Source organism: Hermetia illucens, chromosome 3, assembly GCF_905115235.1.
Source record: "Hermetia illucens chromosome 3, iHerIll2.2.curated.20191125, whole genome shotgun sequence".
NCBI classification, from domain to species: Eukaryota; Metazoa; Arthropoda; class Insecta; order Diptera; family Stratiomyidae; genus Hermetia; species Hermetia illucens.
The window spans coordinates 69,498,837-69,516,228 of record NC_051851.1 but is presented as its reverse complement, the minus strand read 5'-3'; the positions used below and the strand labels follow the sequence as shown (position 1 = coordinate 69,516,228).

At 40.5% G+C, this 17,392-nt stretch overlaps 1 protein-coding gene across 2 annotated transcripts in view; it reads right to left on the bottom strand.

Moving 5' to 3' along the window:
• Positions 1-17,392, bottom strand: part of LOC119652950 (serine-rich adhesin for platelets) — a 321,668-nt gene that overhangs the window by 190,351 nt on the left and 113,925 nt on the right. The gene's annotated exons all lie outside the window — the stretch shown is intronic.

Genomic DNA, 17,392 nt, shown 5'->3' with positions numbered 1-17,392 from the left:
GGAGTCTTCTTGTCGTGCGACTCTTCTCTCTTTCTTTCGAGCCCGATCCCTTCCTTAGCCACTCCTGCTGGCCTAATGCCTCTGGATAATAGAAGGTGCAAGGTTATACACAGTGCGCATATAGCCATCTTACCCGGGGACCCTCCCATCTACTTTCCTAGTCATTTTAAAACGATACCATCCTTAAGACAGAATGACTCGATACAATCTTATAAACGTATGCCCTCTTTTTAACCCTGTATTCAGTGCCCCTAGTATAATTTTTATCATATTCGGTAACCCATTTTGATCCAGGCCAAAAGGTTCACAGTCTGACAGGTCACCCCACTCTGCCCGACGCATTAGCCGTCGTACTTTCGTCGTCTTCTACCATTAGCTTGATAGACTACAGAGATTCAAGTTCATCCTGTTGTTTGCCCGTACTTGAATTCTCCGAGTTCAACACTCTTGAAATGAATATATCCGGTTAAACCCAGAAAGCTCAGGGTCGGCTTTGTCATGTTTCTTGGCCTTAGTTTTTACAGCAATACCGCGCCCGATACAATGGGCGCCTTTTCGATACCGCCCGATACAATGGAGTCATGTATGTAGGTATCCCCCTGGTTCCGTCAGCAGAGTAGAGCCTGAAATCTGTATCTATGAACTTCACAAAGTTTTACTGAATTATTGCACAGTCCAAATAAGGTTTCTGATAAGTTCCTAGAGCGTGAAGAAGAACGTATAGTTTCCACTTTCGAGAGTGACGGGTAAGGGGAGGAATCTGTTTTCCAAATCGAGTAGTGAAGCACTTGTACGCTCGGTAAGTAGTCAGTACGTCTACCAATTAGTAATTTCCTGCATGAAGTTCCAAATGTTTCTGGAATCAGTTGTTCCGTTCCTTAATATTTAATTCCTTACAGAGGGGTAGCTAATTCTCGAAGTAAAAGGACATAAACACTGATGAAGAAAACAATTGGCTGCAGAAAAATGATACTTGTTTAAGTAAAGCAAATTCCAGCTAAAAAAGAAGATCCTTCTATTTTTTCAATCTGGTATAATTTTCCTTTTTAATTGACGGTCATTAACAAGTACACGCCTTTCTTTCTAGGAATCAGTTATTCAATTAGAAAATGCTTACTTTTGACCGATTGTCCGGTCGTTATTATTCTCCTGATGAAGTGGATTCAGATTCGCCAGTCCAGTTTCCAATCAACCCCTTGTCGTTTCCCCAAAAATTGTTGCATGCTACCCTGGATTTCCTTAATTTTGAATGTGTTTGATTCATTATAATCTCTCTCTCAGCTTACGTCGGGCTCCGTATTTGATTAGAATTGTTACTTATTTGGCACCAACTGGGGATAACTACATCTAAGTGAAGTGTTTCACCGCTTGATGGGAAGACGGTATTTTGTTGGATCTCTTCTAAAGCGCGTTGCATATGATGCTTTACCTGGTTGGACCCAGCCTTTCGATAAGTCTGTATTTTTTTTATTTAGAGGAATTTCTCACGAATATGCGCAACCCGAAGTCCTTCCGGTAAAGACCTCCAAAAATCTTCTAGGTTTTTCGCGCTGAACTGCCCTTCAAGCATTGCCTCACGGAACTGGTCCAGTTTACGTGAAATTTCAAATACAGCATACGTGAAACAACAAACAACAAATACTGAAGTCTTGCAGGGAATTATTTTGGGCAATCTCCCATGTGTCCTTCCGTTTAAATTCAGCTTGCCATTACAGATGATTTATTCCTTTTGCCACTTCTATTGCACCTTGCATTTTGCATTGCCATGCACGCTTTTTCAACAACAAACTATTTGCTCACTATTGAATGCTATTTTCGAGGTGTTCTCTTACAAGTGGAGACCTCGGGCAAATAAGTAAGACGTGTTCCGCATCTTTCTCTACGACATTATATGTGGTGAAGATATTCTTTTTATCCACGACAAGTTGTAGTTTGCTCTATAGTGGTGTGAATGTCCCACAACACTGGTGCAACAAACCCGTGGTGCCTGTCAATATAAAATATTTAGGAACGTAACCAACAACCAACAAAACTTCACGACTATTGGTCAGATAATAAGAGCGGCTGCAGTGGCAGTCGGGAACTGGAACCCGCTACCTCTTGAGCCACTATTGAGTTGAAGTAACACCCTTCAGATTCTCCATTCCTTTCATATCATTCTATCTATCCCGGTTTCTTGTTACGTCTCGTTCTCCCCTAGGTTTCTGCTGTCTTACCCATTTTAGTTCATCAAAAAAATTAATAAAAGGCTCCGACGGAAAGTCATACATATAGGAAATATCAAATTTAAAGTTCTGTGAACTTCAGTAAAATCTCTAATAACTAAATCCAGGAAGGAGTAGTTGGTTTGTGTCGAGATTGCATTGGCATGAAACGTCGAGTCTAGTCTCATATCCGGAACACCCGCAACCCTGCTCTTTCGTCTCCAAATTCAACATGTTTTCAGGCCCCTCTATTGATTCGCGTCACATATCATGTGATTTAATTTGTATTTACTTTTAATTGTGTGTATAATTTTTCCTCCCATTCTCCTTCCCTCGATTGACTTCAGCTTCATTAAAGTTCCACAAAACTCCTTCCTGCCTACCGATCTCCCTTCTTTAGTCAACCTTGACACCACTGCCCCTGCAACCTTCCTAACCAGCGTTTGCTAAAAGTAAATCAATACATCTCCCCTACATAAGTTTTAACGAAAGCGTCGGATGTCAGTATTTTCCTAGTGTGTGGAAAGTGATTCCTATTGCCACTGTACACAATACTGGTTATACACTCACTGAGGGTTAGCATCCTATTTCCCTCCAATAGGAGGGGCTATTACAAAATCTTTGAGATATGCCAACCTTTGTTTTATCGCTGACTGTGGCTACTTTATATTACTCAATGCATGCAAGAGTATTCACAAGTGCCATTTTTCCACCAAATTTCGTATCAATAGATGTAACCGTTTCTGTGGAAATGGGTGTGGCCGACAGAAAGACATACGTGAGACCTGTATGGGCATTAGCGCTAAAAATCGTAGAAAATCACAGACATGCTGCGCGGGAATTGCAATAATGATCCCAGTTCCCAGATTGGTGGAAGCAGAAGCATCGCGGAGGCACAGAAGGGAAGCTACTGCAATTAACACCACGGAAAGCGGTAACAGCTAATATAACATGAGCAGTTAAGAGCTGAACAGCCCCGCGAGCAATACCAGAATGGTGGTCCGCGGAGAGAGTGTGGAGAATATGGGAGGTTTGAATACGGCAAGCACATCCTACATTCGATATGCATAGCCTTGATGAATTTCACTTACTCAGGAAGAAGGCAGACTGACAGAGGGCGAACGAGGCACTCCCTTCAGCTATCTTGTTAGAAGCTTCGTTTAGTAATGCTCCTTAATCTGGTCCCTTTCCTGCAACTGTGAACAATTTCACTTAAACTCTCTTTTAACCTCTCCTTACTCGAAACTGTGTTTTGAGATAAAAGGAGTAATTAGCTCAGTAAAGTATTGATATCTCTTAAATATACCTGAGTAGTCTCGCACTTTAATCGAAATATCTAGCTTCCCTTGACGGCGATCACCTTTCTTTCTTGCCATATTAACAGGCCTTGGGATAACCTTCTTTGCAATTTACGGCACAGAGAAATATTTTTTAGTTCAACAGTGGAAACTATGCCTGTCTTCTCATATCTAGAAAGAAGGTGGCCTGGTCAAGGCTATGCTAAAAATGCTTATTCATTGCTTAAGTTCAGTTTATGCATTAAAATTTATCCCGTATTGATATGCAGAAAATAAGCGTATTTGATCATCAGATTCGTTTTTCCAATACTCTTCAACCAATAGATTCCAGTAGTGCCAAGAAGCGGAAATAGCGTGAATGGCGAAACCTATTAAATTACTTTATGCAGTAGAATAAGCCAAAGCTGGCATAAGACTAAGCATGAATACACCTTTCTTCCCACAACCCATTATTTTCCAAATTGCTGACTCTACATGCAAGCTCACTGTGCTCTCGTAAAAAGAGTATCTTATGAAACTTCTCCATACACTTTGCCAAACCTCCAGATAAAATTTTCATATCCTTTAAACGACGCTCACTCACTTTTTCAAGATTATTGTAGTCCATGAAAAGTTTCCTTTCATAAGTTTTCCCAACTTGTTCCTTGCTTGGCTTGGTGTACTTTCCCCAGAACTCCCAGCACATATTTCCGCTTTAAAATAATTGCAACTGTCGTTCAGACAAGCATCTCCTCTTCCGTCAAACTGTACCATAGTCGTCATCTTCGCGCTAGTCAATTTCATCTTTCTCAGGCTCTTGGTTTTTGCCGACACAAAGGATGCACTCAGATAATCTACGAATTTCTTGAATGCTCTTAATTGCATTGTTGCACATAAAGACGTCGAAGTAGATGGTCTCCGCACATTATTTAGTACGAGGATTGGAGAAGGAGAGGGGGTGACCACGTATATTCAGATGGGTGTTCTGCAATAATGCATTGCAATGCATTATGTAATGAAATAAGCGACAGATGCAAATCGTCGTGTAACTTTCGAAATTATTTCATCGTCTGCATCGTCTTTTCAGAGCGATTCGGCGAAAACTTGTTTGGGGTTTTGATTAAATGATTCATGTCAGTGGCATTCGCATGCAGATATTATGACAGTATCGGGGACGGGCAAATAGACAGACAGAGAGTCAGGCATGCGAGCGGGCAATCAGACGCGGTTGTGGAATTCAGAGCCCTCAGGAGGCAGACGTCGGTTTACCCGTGCCAAAATCAGAGCAGAATCAAGCGCAGACAATGGTTAATAATGAGTTCCACGGTAATTTATTGGAACAGCCCGTGACTGTATTCTCTCGTATTCCATCCATGCCAACTTTTGCAATTATAGGGCAGCGTTTGGCACAGATTTACTCATCGCTGAAGCCATGATGTACGACACACCGCGATGGAATACAAAAATAAATAAACGAGCATGCGAGCATGCAAGTGGACGAATGGTGGTGCTAATCTGGTCTTGATTTCTTAACAATCGCTGGCAGATTTTTTTGAAAGGATGACATTCGAATAATTGATTACAAAAAGTTCTTTTTGAAGGAAATATAGGATTTTTGTTTTGCGATTTAAAAAGTATGATAAATAAGGGCTTTGCTCTATTCAGTGCTGCGTTGTTGCTGTCATATTGTCCATGCTTATGAAAATGCACCCATCAGAGTAAATCTTATTATAATTACTGTTAATAAACTCAGGTGTACCTCCTGTCCCTTCTATGTCTTAAAAGAAAAACAATGTGTGATTCCCAATAGGTCCAGAGAACACAGACATTATTTTCTCTCAATAGCAATTCCTGAAAATATCAGCCATTCCAGGATACACAAAATAGAGTGCAACTTCCGAAACCGTCGAAGTTGGTCGTTATGGATAAAAATTGGGGGAACTTACCCCCTCCTATTTACCCCTTAGACACCATCTTGTTGTGGTGGGGGAGCCTATGGTAGTTTACTATTACAATAAGGGTGCCCAAAAACACATGACGATGGACTTCGAATCCATCCACGACTTTGAGAAATCAGGTTGTGGTTGAAGCACATATTTTTAAGATCTCACCAGGCTCCCTACTTCTGTGCAATACCTGCACCCGGTGTCTAAGGCGCGGCCAGTCTGAAAGGATAGTATATTGCAACTCCTTTAATAAGATGAACTGGAAAAGTGAGTACGGCCGGCTTGTCGATGACAATGCTGCCTAACTCTTACAAGAAACGAGAGAGGAAGGTTCGGCGGAAGGAAACTTCAGCGCACAGGAGAAGGGACTACAGGCTTGCCTGTCAGAATATTCTCCTCCGCCTCTACTAGAAAAAGCGGAAAAACGAATGCAGCCCGGACACCGTGAACCTGGGACTCCCAGCTGACGACAACGGAAGGCACTGCAAAAGAAGGCAAAGTTTCTTAAGAACGAGGACATGGGCATTCCTACAATCACAAGATTGTCATCATCGTTAAGTACAAACTATTGAAATTAGCTTTTCGAGAGTTGAAAGAAGCACGCGCATTGCACAGGAGCTAAAATTAGCAGTTTGAACATCCAATTGAAGATCTAGATGGAAATCATCAGGATTAACATAGAAAGATGCATAATGACATTGACACTCGGGACAAGTTTAAGAGAGCGGAGATACTGGTAAGATTATATTTAAAGGTTGAATAAGCGCGCATAAAACTGACTAAAGGTACAACGTTGTGAGGAAAATAGAAGAGAGAGTTAAAACCGGATCGTCATCCTGATTGAATATGGCATAATATTAGACTGGAGCGGGGTGAAGGTGGTGTCCCATGCCCGCGAATTGATGATATTGGTGTGAAGGATGTTTCTCTCCGTAATGAGTCAAATAATGGAGGGCGCGTTGGGAAGGGTGTGCGTGCCTACTGCAGGATATGCAGTCGGCATAAATCCAACCAAAAGGGAACTGATGCTATTTACTACCAGCATGTGGGTTCCCGAATTCCATCTCACGCCATTGTATGGGCAAAGGTTGCCACTTTCGCCCATGTACATGAATTATCTGGAAGCTATCTTAGACGGTATGTTAAATTGGAGGCTTCTAGGTTTGCATGAGAATATTTTTAAGGAAATTGGGTCTTTGGCCAAGAATGAACTCTGCAGCATTCCTCCGCAGATGTGCACAATGTACTCCCGCAAGTTCCCCCTGGACCTCCAAATTAAATACGCTGTACTACTTTCATGAGTAAAACTAATGGTTTATGGTGAGAACAGAGAAAAGAGAGCATACTTAGGCAATGAAACCGCCGCCAAATCGCAATAATTCTCTACTCCGGTCGTAGTTGTTGTAGCGTTATTGCGTCGGAAACAGTTTTTTAGAGGCAAGGCCAAGTGCTTTGGGAAGAGAGTGACCAAAACCCCGTCCGATTGTCGGGAAATTTCCCCGGTCAACATGGACTGAAAGTCAGTTTTGCTTCACCTAATTAGAGGAGCGTGATAGCTTGCTTAGGCGGCCTGCTATGAATGGTCCGGAAAAGGTGATTACACATTTTCCTTCGGGAAACTTCAGATGTGGTGTGTATGCAATGTTCCCCCACGTCCGTAAGTATTTAAAAGTATCCAATGAAAAGCTAAATATTATTTGAAACTGGGAAAATTCAATTCAACTCAATTCTAGAGGTATACTTAAGAGTTTGGAGCGGCTTTAATGGGGGACTTGAAACTTTGGTCAAGCTTAAGTGTATTGGTATGGGTTTCTCTGGTTTCTCATCTCAAGGGTTTGTGTTGAGAAGACATGAGTTTTCTTTTATGGAAGTCATAACTCGGAAGAATGCATCGAGTTCCAATGTTCTCAGCAGAAAGAGTATTTGAGCTACGATCGTTATTTTTTTTCTTCTTTAGTCTTCGCCCCGTTCACCAGCGAGAGGGTTGGTCTGAATCGAATGTACCATTCTTCTAGATCCGAGGCTTCGAATCATCATGTAGCATATCAAGCCATCGATATTTTGGTCGACCATTTGGTAATTTCTCATTTCCCATAATCTTCGATGTTAAGGTGACTCTTAACAAGTGAATTGTCGTCAGGCTAAACCACTTGACCACACCATCGAATACTACTCTCCTTCATTTTTTCGCGATAAAGGGGCAATGAGGAATGGCGAGAGGGCTCTTCCTTGATGAACGCTGACTGCGACAAGAAGCGGTTTTTGGCATGGCTGGAATATCTCCAACATTACTCTTTGAATCGCGGTTGTTGAATTTTTCCTAACTCACAAGTTCCTCTAGTACTAGGTGTTACCATAATGCATACAGTAGTTTGTGTGGTCCAGTGTCAAACTTCTCTAGATCCAGGAATTCAATGCAAAAGAACATTTTTCCATGAGTGATTACGACACCTATATTGGTTCAGTAGTAGTAAAATCGGCAATACCGCCGCCACCTACATTGTCTTTTCCAAAGCACCTGTTGTCACCTTCAATGGTAGGCACATTACAGATCTTTGTGTCGGACATCGGGTCGCCTGGCTGTGGTAAGTATACGGGGAAGAAATGAACCATGTGCTCAGACGAGATAAAAGGTGAGTTTTAAAACCAGATCATTAAATTGTTCGATACCATAAGGATTGTGTGGACTACCAAAGACTAAAAGAATTATTAAAAGACTAATGGCCATTTTTGCCACTTTCGCGTTCTATGTTGCATCTTTTGGCACTACGCCATTGCGCTTCTTGCAGATCGCATATATAGGTATTTTCGTAATGGACCTTGCTAGTTCCTCCCTCCGCAGGCGGACTAACTTCCCAATGCCCTCACACCGTCCACTCATAAAGAACCTTTGTTCATTTGTCGACAAGGCCGTCCTGCCTAATATTTCTCCAAAGTTTTTCGGATGGCATGGTCATTTTTGGTAACGGCATTGATTGTGCTTTCTTGATGAGTCTCTCACGGGGCCTGGCACCAACAGAGATCAGATAGGACTTAGCCTAGAGTAGTAACTTCAATTATACTTTATTCTCATTTCATCTCAGCATTTTATTTTTATTTTACTGAGGATAGCACTAAACACATTGCCAATATCTTTTAACAACAAGATTCACAAAACATAGCTAAATTACATGAATTCTAAGTTCCTAGGGAATACAAATTCTTTACAAAAAGACTACAGAGATTTTCTTTTTGTCAAATTTGACAGTCTATCAACAATTCTTTGGAAAAAATCCCCTTCTGATATCTTTTTGAAAAGACCAAAGTAAGTTAAAGCAAACACAAAGGTTCAGACAAACACTGAATCGAATACGTATTATTCCCGCAACCAAATTAAATTGAGTGAATTTTTCTTCCTTCGTCGTAGGGGGTTTCGCAGCGTGAATTCCACGTATATTCAGATAATCCAAAGAGTAACGTTTGACTTGTAAGATTTTTCTGCTCTGCCATTTCCATCTAAACTTCACATCAACTCATCTGATAACAGACACTTTTTCGCCGGTAAAAAATCCATGATTTTCCCGGAATTCCCTTTCCATTTTCTTTACATTTAAATACATTTTGAAATTCTTTATTTTCCCTGACATCTTTGTATGACAAAACTTTTGACAAGTGGAGCTTTTTATTTTGCTGAATGAAGAAAAAAGAAATCTTCCCAGACAACGAAGAGGACGACCGAGACCGCATAAAATGGAATGTAAATTTTCGAAAAGCCTGAAATGTTGATTCCTTCCTTATACTCAAAAGGTCTATTATTTCTAACCCATACAAAAGATTGAAAGATTTTATGGATGGCTGAGCATCTCTAAAATGGAAGTTTCATGTCTTAGAAAACCCAACACATTTTAAGATTACATTGGGATATACTAGGGCGGATGGATATTTTGCTAGTGCATAGGGGAAAGTCGGTTTTGGGAAGAAGTTTGAGACGATGTTGGGTTTGTTAAATCCACCGTGAGTATGCATGAAACATTTTGAACTTTCTGCCTCTAGAAAGGCGGAGGTGAAAGTAAAATTCAGTAAATAATCTACTTTTCGGGTTACATTCTTCAAGCTAATCCTATTCCAAGGATGAGGGTAGAATTTTCGATGCATACAGTGCGTATCTTTATTATGGTTTAGGCCAACTGAAATATCATGCGTATTCATTAAGCCATGTACTATCTAAAATTTTTTCCGATCTGACTTGGTGGGTCGGTAAATTAAAAAACTGAGGAAGACACCAGTTCCAAGCATTCATACCTCCTATATTAGGCCCCATCTACTATCGAGTCTCAAACTTCTTTAGGTTTCTGGCGTTTCGAAATTGATAAAACCATTCGCCAACTACGCTAGTGGAAAACTTTCTAGGTACGTTTAAATCTTTGTATGTTTCGTACTCGAAACAGTTCACGTTGCAAGGATGTTAGCATTCTTTACAATATTTTCGTTAGTTTTCAAAGTGCGAATTTCACATTCGCATATTTTCTGGCGCTTCTCTCATATAGTTGGAATTCTAGGTATGGGTCTCATCTACATTTTTCTCCCCTAAAAGAAGGAAGAAAGGAAAAAATGTTGAAATGCTCGAAACCTTGTTAAGAGCAACACACGTAAGTTTATAAATTCACACTTCACAAGAACGAACGACGGTTTGCCAGGTTATGTGTCAGGCAGCCAACATATTTAAACACCAGGCACTACACATCAGCCACCAGGCGCAAGATATACAAAGTCCTGACCCTGATGCCATGATGCTGGGAGTTCTAGTTCATGTTGCTCTTGCTATTGTTGTTGTAGGAGCAGACACAAAGCACAGGTATTTTAAATATTAATGGAATACGTAGGCAGGTGTGTAGCACCTGTCTAGGGTTTTGGAAACCGGGGAATGTAAGAAAAAGTCCCGTACGGGCTGTAGTCGTAACGCGTGAATGGAACAGGAGGAGTTCCGTCCTTCCTTTTGGCTTTATGTTAAAGTTATGCGTGTGTTACAAGTGTGGTTTCAAAATGTGCTTTTTATTTTGGTATTCCAGCACGTTAACCCGCATCACCCTTTGGGTACACCACAATGGATTCACATGCAGTCGAAGTCAACGAAATGTTCTCTTTTAACTTTATCCCTGAAGTCTGTTACATGCAAACTCTTAAGAAATTTAAGTGGAAAGGCTGCAGCTAGAAGTACTTTCGGAATTCCCACGCTTGGACTGATTAAAGTGATTTCAAAGGGAACTTCAGGTTGGATACTGCGATTACTTTCAAAGTATAAGAGACCCTTTCTTGGATCTGTACATTTGAATTTAACGAACGCATGTGTAGGTGGAAACGCGTTGTTTACGTTTTGAACTTCTGCCCTGACTAATATTCTTTCAAATATGAAGCATTTTTGACGTTCTGAATAGTATTTTAAACATAAAAAGATTAGTTTAAATAAAAGGAGAGAGACAACAAATGCTTTTCTGTTTTGTGGAAGTATATCAGTCGATGATATACCAGCAGGACTATTGAAAGGTGACAGAATTGCGTGAAAAGGCCCTTTACATACTTCTCCAGCAGGAAGAAGTAGGAAATCTTGGCAGAATCGCATAAAGGATCATGTGTTCAATTCACAAAAAAAAACCGAGAAAATGGCATTACCACGATTACCTGACCTACAAAGTATTCACCAAAATAATACAGGCTGGAGACCTACGCCGAAAAAGTCAACGGGGAGTACTGAAACTTTTTTAGAAGTAGACATTCAACAATAGATCAGCCCGCGACCGTAAAAAAGTGCTCGAAATTTACTGGGAGTGCAACGTTGTAGTCTAGCAAATATTCGTGGACTTCAAACAAGCATGACAATATCGCTCGCAACGTGCTGCGCAACGTTATGCTTTGGCATCCTAGCAAAACTAGCTTATTTCATGATAGCAATCATGACAGGCGTCATAACAGCCCGGCTGACCTGCTTTCAGCACGGAACGATGTCAAGCATGTGGACGAGATGGAAAAATCCTTCTTACTTTAGCCCTTGAACACCCAGTTAGAAAAACAACGGTTGATATCAAAGGCCCACTGAAGCAAGATAACGCATGTGATGCATCGATGACGCCAACAGCTTTTCGCTGGACGATGCAGCGAAGGAATTAGAGGCGCAGTTCATTGGCTTTTATAGTCGACCAACAACTCCGAACCATACAGGGCGACATGACGAACGACACTGCGGTAAGTTTTGGATTTGACATACTGTTTGATATGTCAATTACAAGGAACACCAGTTGTAGAACGCCACTCCATCCGTAAAGAAATTTCATAAGGCAGCTGAAAGCATTGATCCGAGGTATTTAAATCGGTCTGTTCTGACAGTGATAGTGCCTCTTTCATTAGAATCGGTCGACGAAAATTCTATTTTATTAAATTTAAGAGATCGTGTTGCATGTGGCGATCATTCCAGTTTTAAGTAGCTCGAGGTCAGCCTTGCTTTGAGACGCTAGGAAAACAGGTTCTGGATATCCCGTGTGACAGTGTCCATAACAAGAAAAAAGAGAAGTTTTCAGACGACGCTTCTCAGCTGAACGCCGATTAGGACACGTCAATCCATGACCAAAACCTAAATCCATGGCCCAAACTAGAAGGCAGATGCCGACTAGGCAAAACATCAAACTTGGAGAATGTTGGAGAATACCAATTGCATGAAACAAAAAGAAGAAAACAGTTTGCAAATAATTCACGTTAGGTGTTCCACATGATTCACGTTAGGGTGTTCCACATTATGAAAAAAATACATACAAAGGAACACGAAACTTCTTGTTTATAAAGCGATAATCAAAACTAAGTTATGTTGATCCAAAATTTAGGCTTCAATTCAGACGTTTTAAAAAATTCGGGACGTTTTTAGACGGTATGAAGAGAAATTCTTGGAGTAGTTCGAGAGGATGATGGAAGATGAAATAGGTACCATAGAAAGTTGCACGGTATATGTGACAACTTGGAAGTCCCTGAGGTCAGTAATTTGCAGAAGTTTCGGTGGGAAACCTCCAGAATACGTCTCTCCTTCTAAGTCGGTTCCAGCTACACTTCATTATTAAGTATAAGGGGCTGGTAAACGAGGTCAATGTACGAAGAAGGGTAGACGCAATGCACACGGGAAGCCAAGACTCGAACCGGACTGTAGCACTACAAAAAAGAAGGGAAGCAACCGCGAATCGGCTATAGGTGAAACTGTAAACTCAGTAAGCTGGCTTCTCTGCAAAGAACTGTATTTCTGAGATTTATTGGGAGTCAACGGAGGTAAGCATTGGAAGAGTTATTGAGAGAACTGAATATAGTTTTTGCAATGCCTTCTGATGTTCCGATCCCTATACATCTGTTTGATAAAAGATATGAAGTTATCCTCAAACGTAGAGAAAACTGGGAGAAACGAGAAGAATGGGTGGCTGGATTTACTGAGGTTTGGTCATTGAATAGCCTTTTGATCAGCTGAGGGTACCTGGTCCCTGTGATCTAGAGGGAAATGAAATTTCGCATGCATTAGCACAAGAGGTTTCAATTCCCACATACCGGGACCGGACCCGGCAATTGGAGTGTCAACGGCATTGGCTAATGCTTCTATCAGGAACTTGGAGCAAACTTTCCATAATATCAGATGACAAAGCCTTAGTGCTATTAGACACAGCAAACTTTTTCTGTCAGAACAAACAAACATATTGCAACGTTGAACCTCTCCAAAAATGAATTGAATGTGCTAGCATTTCAGAAAGAGATAAGTAGTTAGGAAAACACAGAGGCATGGCACATCATTTTCAGAAATTGAAAGTCATAAGGGGATGGATTCTGTAGCGTATTCTAAGACAAAAGGAATTTCATAAAAAAACTGATCGATTTCAAACTGAGAAAGGAACATTTTTTTGTATTACGCGAAATTGTGTGAATCAGTATTTTACCAAGATGGTTTTGAGCATCGAAGTCGCTAGAAAATGACCAAAAGGCCCGTAAAACAACGGTGGTTTGATGCGGCGAATAGGGATTTGAAAACCTAGCGACTACATCCATACATCCTTTGACAAAGCGAAATGGCGCAACCGATTAAGACGAGCTGATCTCCACTCTGAAGAAAACAAAGACTAAAGAAGAGGAAGTAAAATGGACCTGAATTTGAAACTTTTGAATGTTCAGAATTCCCTTGTGTCCTGTTTCCATTGCCATCAATGAAGGTGGTCATATCCATAAGAACATTAATTCAATAGCAAGAATGAAAAGGAGATATATATAAGCGGCGGGCTTGTTTATGACCATTGTCGTGGGGTCTTCCACGAATGGTACAATGTTAGAGGAAGGACTTTCAATCCCGCGGGAATACTTGTGAAAAAAACTGTTGGACTAAACCGAAGTCGCGGTTTAAAAATTAAAGTTTTTGCAATGGGCGTTTGGGGTGCCTTGATGCAGCTAATTGAAGCAGAAAATCACAGTAATATTTTCTGGCACTAGGTCTAAATTCGTCACCGTAAACATCGAGCTGAACAGGATAAGCCATGCCGAATTTGGATACCCGGCTCGCGAAGGAAGTCAGGGAACATCATCCATTTAATTGGTGAACAGAATGCCAGGAGTTTCAGCTTGGTAATTGAAATGTATCAAAATAATCTGAAGGAGGCCATAAGCCTATGCAAATATTGGAGTTGAAGCATATCATTTGTAAACAGAGAAGAACGACGCGGAAAGAACATATATTGACAGAACCCTATTTAAATCCTTGCATCAGTGAAAGGACTACAGGCTAAATTTTACCTGTAAGGACCTTCTCCAAAATCTTCCACGGAAAAATTAGAGGAAATGAAAGCTAGTGGCATTAACGGCTCTTGCTCAATACCAGTTTGTGTAATCAAATCTGTGATGACAGGGCTGCACGAAGCAGGTAAGGCGTAAAAGCGTAAACAAGACTCGATATCCTTTGTAAATGAAGGTACGGACATTTTTCCACCTCAAAATGCAACAATTCTCAAATAAATCGTTTTCCTTTCTACTGTCACCAAAGCTGACAAGAGTCATGGGTTCCATTTAACAAAATTTGTGGATCAGTAAAGGAGGTTACAATAAAATATTCACAATACCGAAAGCGTCCAAAATTAAATCAACACTGACTCTCCTGGAAGCGCCCTTATAATAGTTTTTAGCTTCTCTGCATTGCCCTCCTATGGATGCACACCCTATTTACACTATTGATAGTTTCCCAGAAGTTAAGCAGAAACCAGCTTGCTTTCTGTGAATTATGCTTTTTTGATGTGTTTCAATATTATTTTAGGCATTATATTATCTTACCGATAGTAGAGAGCTAAAACACAATTCAATTGCGGTGCTCAAAACGAGTGCTCTTTTTCAGAATTTTGATGGTCAATCTTTCCTTCCAGGAGGAGATTTTCTTTTACACATGTAACGGAGACTAGCCACTTCATGCATTTCATGTGATAGCTTCAGAGCTATTGACTAACTCAATGAAAAATTTCATTTGGTCACAGTTCACGTTACGTTGCACTTTCCGATATTAGACACGGTGTGGGAGCTTGCATGCATACCATTGGCCCCCCACTCGTAGCAGCTGTAAAGGCATTTCTCTCATATTTGTTGAAACTTCAAGACGAGGTCGACAAATTAACCCTAACCGGAGAAAAGAGTACTTTTGGTAGCGTGCAGTAGCTCGCTCCTACGAATAAATACAGACATGATATGTAAACGAAGACATCCAACTATCAGCTTGAGGCCGACCTCGGCGTCGCTCTTGTGTTGCACATCCTTAAACGGATTCCACTTTTAAGGTAAATTAGTAGTGAGCCAAAGGAGCCGCAATATAATCAGATACTAAGCGCGAAGTGAAGAGCAGAGACACCCAGACGAGCGTGTTTTATATTAGGCTTTTAAAGGATGGAATAATTCTGAACTAAAAACCGCCCAGAAAGCTAAAAACAAGCGTGCTATTTTCTACAACAGTGTGTGACGATAAACATCAATGTAAAATTTTACGATAAATTAAAAAAAAATCCGAATTAGTGCTATAGTTTGTTGGAAAAGGCTTCTGAGAATTCTCTCTTTTGTGTGTATGTCATCCAATGGTATAAGCGGTTTTCTGAAGACTGAGAGAGCGCCGAAAATGACCACCATCTAGGTCTACGTATCTCAATCAATCTATTTAGATTTTCTTCAGAAGTTAAATGAAGAACTTAAATTGCTGGCACTCAAGTGCTTTCACAAGCGCCGTACTTACCTAATTTAGCACCTTGTCGCGAAAATCTGCCTTAAAAGGAACCCAATTCGGGTGGCCAGCAGTGCTCCTACAAAAGAAAGCTGAAAGTTGCTTTGACCAATGTTAAAAACAAATGGAATGGTGCAGTACATTAAATATTCAATTGAAGAGCAATTTGTAAAATAAAGCTCTTTTTCATAAGCAGTTATTTAATAGCCAGACCTCGTATCCTGAACTGTCAGTTTGCCAGCCGCCTAAAGTACTAAGCTTAGTATACCCTCTTTACATTGGAATAGAGCGTTTGGGCTGAGATCAATCCAAAGACTCTCACTATTACTTGTTTCTCAGGTGTTGAAAAGCTTCCAGAACTATATTTTAATATAAATATGCAATTTTCCTCAGGTCAGCAGCACTCCCATAAGCAGGTTTTGCCACAGGGCTCTCATTTTGGCAAACATTCTATTTTCGCGGGCCAGCCTACCGGCTTTTGCAAAGATTCATGTTGCAAACCACGTTTCGCTATTATTGTCCAGCTGAAATCTTAAAGTTGATCCATTTACCCAACTCCGTTAACTCCTCCTTCTGAGCGGGCCAGTTCGTTCTCTGCTCCTCAATAAAGGATCTAGCTCGTGGCTAAATTCGTCTCTTACCTTTTTGTTCATCTATGCAGCTCCGTGAAGGATAATAACGAGTGATTAGGCTTCTTGGTACTCCTTTTTGGACGAAATTCACTTCACTAAGTGCAAATTTGCCTTAATCCACTCAAATGTCAAAGCAATCTATGTAGGCGTACTGAAAGTGGTAACCAAAAAAACGTGAGGCATCCTTGAAGTATCACTTGAGTGCAGACAACATCATTAGCAAGGTTATACACCCATCAGCCATAGTAAAATCATGACAAGTCGAAAATAATAAACAAATGCAAATGCAAATGCTACCTTTTGATTGTTCTGTACCCTGCTCTTATATAACAAGCCCATCCTGTCAAAGGTCAAACTCTTCTGCTTCTGACGATTTCATTCTTTACTTTTGTGAGATAGACATATTTCTTTTCATTAAAATTAAATTAAAATTAAAAGGCTCCACATCATAGAACATCACAGCCTCTTAGACGAGTCATAATGTTTTACAACGGTGGCCATTTGAATGTCAAATGGCACGCCTGGATGTCAAATATCCCCTGAAATTTCTCGAAAGTGCTAGTTGTACCCTAAACTCATTACTGTTAAGTGTACAAGGATTTGAAAGTACCAAAAAAATATCGTAGCATGGACCGCAAAAGTCAGATCATATTTAATACTATTAAGCATGGGTTTGTCAACATAGGTTAGATAGTGCTCCACTCGAGGTTTATACCCAGTAGCAATTTGTATAGTTCTGCAAACACTCCTCAGGCCCTGCAAGGATTTCTTGCCAGGTTAAATGTATTTGACTTATGGGCACTTAGTAATAAATGAGTATGGTCAGAACAGATAGTTTACTTTTTCGAATGCAGATGTGCGGAGTTTGTAGTGCTTACTTTAAAGCTCTATCTGCTCGTATACGTCTCTACCAGTAAGATTTCTAGAGAGACATATTACATTTCAAATAAATATTCATCATAATTCCACGAAAGGATAACAAGCAAAGGTGTTTCCTTCCCCGAAGTTCCCTTAAAAATCCCCTTGACGTAGCAAACACATTTTAAACTTTAGATATCCGAAAGTAATCTAATATTTTCTTAGACAAGTCATT